The sequence below is a fragment of the Octopus bimaculoides genome, chromosome 10, assembly GCF_046866305.1.
Source record: "Octopus bimaculoides isolate indiv1 chromosome 10, ASM4686630v1, whole genome shotgun sequence".
NCBI lineage: Eukaryota > Metazoa > Mollusca > Cephalopoda > Octopoda > Octopodidae > Octopus > Octopus bimaculoides.
Genome location: NC_142937.1, coordinates 9085412 through 9090411, shown reverse-complemented (window position 1 = coordinate 9090411; position 5000 = coordinate 9085412). Strand labels below are relative to the sequence as shown.

General features: G+C 35.2%; 1 protein-coding gene across 4 annotated transcripts in view; it reads left to right on the top strand.

Moving 5' to 3' along the window:
• Window positions 1–5000, top strand: part of LOC106868734 (uncharacterized) — a 347617-nt gene that overhangs the window by 11828 nt on the left and 330789 nt on the right. Inside the window, exon 2 of one of the 4 annotated variants that reach the window (XM_089358358.1) lies at window positions 4396–4515. The exons of 2 other annotated variants lie outside the window; for them this stretch is intronic. The gene's annotated coding sequence lies outside the window, so the exon portion shown is untranslated. Of the gene's footprint in view, window positions 1–4395; window positions 4521–5000 lie in introns of all 4 variants that reach the window. One more of the 4 variants, XM_089358355.1, reaches the window with a different exon arrangement.

Here is a 5000-nt window from a genome sequence, read left to right as displayed (position 1 = left end):
GAAATGTGTAGAAACATAAAAATGATAAGAAGTACGTTTGAATGACTAGCCTTCGGCGCCATAATTCTGTTAGACCTTCAATGGCTGGAGAAAGTTCAAAAGGTCAGCTCATTCTCATTAATCTGTAGGTGCGGAGAGAAGAAAATAAGACTTAAAAGATAAATTTTAAAATGCCGATTTTTGTGTGACTAAAAATTCTTCAAGGCGGTGCCCCAGCATGGCCGCAGTCCAATGACTGAAACAAGTAAAAAGATTTTTAGAAAAAAAAAGAAAGAAAAATAACCAAAAAATATGACCGAGGGGTTTATAAAAAAATTTCTAGAGATTTGGCTGTTATTTCTAGCATGTGGAGAGACCTTCTAGGCTTAACTTCATGCGCTGGTTGAAAATCATTAAAAAAAATTCTAGCGTCGATACATTCGACTAAATATTCTTCAAGGTGGTGCTCCAATATGGCCGCAGTCTAATAACTGCAGCAAGTAAAGAAATAAAAAAAAAATCTGGCTTCGATACATTCGACTAAAAATTCTTCAAGTTGGTGCCCCAGCATGGCCGCAGTCTAATAACTACAACAAGTCAAAAGGAAAAAGAAATTCTGGGGTTGATACGTTCAACTAAAAATTCTTCAAGGCGGTGCCCCATGACTGAAACAAGTAGAAAGTGAAAAAAACAAAAACAAAAAAAAAAACCCGAAAAAAAATGTGGCTATCACATGACACTTTTTATTTCAATTCTTGCGAAGCCAATCAATATACTCAAAACACTGGGAACTGGCCAAAATCTGCAATAAGACAGGCTGAAAATAATGTAAATAAGCCGCTGCCACTGTCACTAAACTCTTGCATACTTCTATAGGTAACCGATTCGACAGAGATGACTGTAGAATATAGTCAACTTCGAATATTTTGAAGCCACAGTTAGTGAAAATTTTTTTCTGAGCTGTTACTGAGCGACAAGCTAAAGATTAAAGAAAAAAAACCAATTGCTCTCATGTTAAAAGTTATCGATGTTGTTGCAGAGCACATAGAATCATGAGATGTTAATTACTGGACAATTAATAAATTCCTATACACAGCTGTTATTACTTTTAAAGAACACCTTGGAGAATTCTGCTGTGCACGTGTTTATGAAATTACAAAACGGAAGCAACACAAGTGGAAAACAAAAATCTTGAGTAAACATCAACGATATGCGTCGCCATATTACAAAGTTAACTAGGATAGTAAAATGCCAAGGGAACAATGAGAACACATCTCACCAATTACATCTTATAAAAAAAAAGTAATAAAGCTATGGTGATGTTTCATTTAAGAGAAAGTTAATTACTTTAAAACACGAACTCAGGACGCTGAGCGAATAATTTAGTTATTGTGGAAAACTGTCTGAGCGAGCCAATATAAATCTCAATTTTGTTCCATCTCACAGGTATTATACCGAAAGATGAGGAAGTAAAATATTACCGTCAAGAAAGTCCCTTTTCAGGATGATCTTGAATCATTCTAGCCTAAGGTCTGGAACGAAAAGAAGGATTTATACAGGAAAGTATTGTAGCTAAATCAGTTTGGATAGAATAATGTACAAACATCGATGATGATAAAACATACACAATCAATTCTGAAACTTTCACCATAGCTGTTAGCAAACTACAACCACATAATTGGAAGACAAATGGAAGAGACCTAACTTTTGCAAACTGGTAGAAGCTGAACTTCTACAGAAAGTTATTAACAAGTATATTCAGAAGAACAGAGCGCTACGCTGACATACCAAATTGGTGTGTGTTAGCGCAGTGGAGTCTTGCAACTAAGAACGAAACCACCATGTTGGGAGAATACTATAGGTTTATTGCTTGTCTAGAAATTATGTACAAGCTTCACACAAGCTGTCTGAACCGATTCATCCAGGATCATTTTAATTCCATTGACAAAGTAAGTGCTAAACAGGCAGGAAGAAAGGGAGTATGGAGATATGCAGAACAACTTTTGCTAAACAAAGTTATGCTGCCCGAAGAGAGAAATCACCGCAGATGTTTGGCGATGTTGTTGCAGAGCACATAGAATCGTGTGATGTAAATTACTGGACAATTAATAAATTCCTATACACAGCTGTTATTACTCTTAAGGGACACTTTGGAGAATTCTGTTGTGCATGTGTTTATGAAATTGCAAAACGGAAGCAACCCAAGAGGAAAGCAAAAATCTCGAGTAAACATCAACAATATGCGTCGCCATATTACAAAGTTAACCACGATAGTAAAATGTCAGTATTTTGAATATGAAAAATCATTCCCCATCCATGGCTGCTGAAGACTGTACTTTGCCAAGGTGTCTGCTACCTTAGTCACTGCCTTTGAGAAGTTCACAAAGGTCTGGGCAACATTCCTCAGCCCTTATAACCAAGAGCAATCGTCATCGTTGTTATAAATGTTTCAAAGGGAATATTCCAAGGAGATAGTCTTTTTCTGTACTTCTGTTTATTTTGGCATTAAGTCTTTTATAATTGCTTTTGCAAAAATCCAATAGCTACACGCTAGGGTTTGTAACAACTAGAGATTCCAATATCTTGTAATTTATTTGCTGTTCTAAGGTAAAAATGCTTACGTTGCACCCCTCCCCCCACAAGGATATAATTAACAACAATATTTTCAGCCTTCGTAGGAATGGAATTTGGCCAAAAGAAATGTTCTAATTTGATTGTTGAACGTGGAAAGTCAGTTTCGCAAACCCAGGACCTCTGCATTAACCGTCTTACTATCGTTCCTGATTCATGCAAAAAGTACTATAAGTATCTAGGCACTAATGAAAACATCATACGAATGTGCTGTGAATAAAGATAGAATAACCCGAGAATAATACACCAAACTAAAAAAATATAACAGTTAGATGTCACTTCTTATAATAAGATAATATCCAACAATGCATTTGCAATACTAGTGCTGATACCAATATCTGGAATACTTGATTGGTCTGTAGAAGAAACAGTGATATCGACAGGTTCTACTTAAGAAGAGAAGAAGGAGGCACAGGTTTCAGTGCAGACAGCCTTCGAATTTCGTACGGTGAGTCACAGTCAGCACTTACTAAAGAACTGCAGCAACCAAACATATGAATTTATTGCTACATGTTGGCAGTGAGCTCCTCAGAAAATATTCCCTTCCTGACTACCTCAAAACAGCAGGACTAAGACATGTTAAACAAGATCTGAGAGTGAAACGTTTATTAAAACAAAAACAGAAAAAAAAAATGCATGAATATGTTCCCGAAAAGTTGAAAATTACACTAATATCAATAAGAAGTGCAACCTTTCACAGACTCGTGCCTATTACATTACATCACACTCAAAGGATATGCGTTTGCAATTCAAGAGTAGGAGATTGATAAAAAATACCTAGAGGACGAGAGTGAGTCCTAAAATGCAAACGAAAACGTAGATTATATCATATTTAAGTAATGTAGATTATGGCATATTTCAGTGAAATACATCACACATGTGATCAGCTTTGCCACCAAATGACGTCAAAGTACTACCTCTCTATCGCAACATGACTTTGTCGCTAAAACAATATACAATACCACCCGATAAAAAGCTCGTCCAGAGATAAACAGAGAGAATCCTTCTGTTATTAAATAGATATACAACCAATAACATAAGGAATATTGGTGGAACATTTCCATCAACACTTCTACCAAGTACAAACACAACAGACCAGATAAAGTTGTTTTGAAGAGATAATTGAAATATGTATCGTCATAGCGGTCAGCTACCCATCTGATATGAATATCTATTTTCGAAAGTCGAAGAGAAAGAGGTTAACTGCTTTGTAACCTTCAGATTCTACGTATCTTCAGATTATAAATCCACATTTACATCAATAACAATTGATGCACTTGGTTTTGTTAATAAAGTCACAATCAAGAAAAGCTGGGAATTTTCGAGGTGGGTGAGATGGGGGCGGGGGGAACGAACACATATTACGAATACAATCTGTAAGTGGAACAGTAAAACTTGGCCAAACTTTTATCATGTTCAACATGTGGCATCGTTTGTGTTAATTATATTACATTTCAATGAACTTTGTATCGTTATAAGAAACAAGTTCCTTCCTTACAGAAAGACATCAAATATTTAAAAATAGAAGAGAACACACACACACACACACACACACACACAAATATACATACATGTACAAAAAACTCCGACACATAGATACGCATACATGCACATACACACACATGCACATACACACACAAACAAACACACATACACATATAGACACGCTCATAAACACTTACATACATACCTATACTTATCGGATTTGAGGTCAGCTAAACTGATTACATTGACAGATAATTTTCAATTCTATTGCATAACTCACCATTGTATGTTTTCTGACAGTGACGGCAAGGATAAATACAAACATAGAAATGTTTCGGTGAAAAAACAGAAGGAAAAAAACGGTAAAAGAAAAATGAAATAACATGGAAAATACAACTGGAGTCTGAATATTTGAAAGTTGTAAGGTATCATTCATTATAAATATTAAGCTGTCAGTTAAATGTGCAATCACTTCTATTTGGATTGGGTTATCTTCCATTCCCTCTCTCTGCCCCTCATTTACATAGTCTCTTTCCTTTTCTCTTCTTTTCCATATGCGTGCGCGCACACACACGCACGCACGCTCTCTCTCTCTTTCACACACACACACCATCAAACACATGTATACACAGACATACAGATCTGTAATCTAAGACCATATATATATATATATATATATATATATATATATATATATATATATATATATATATATGTATACGGACACGTTCTATGTATACATTTATGTATGTATCTATGTATGTATGTATCTGTGTGCGTGCGTATATGTATATATATATATATATATATATATATATATATATATATATATATATATATATATATATATATTCGCAGGAGTGGCTGTGTGTTAAGCAGCTTGCTTCCCAATCACATGGTTCCGG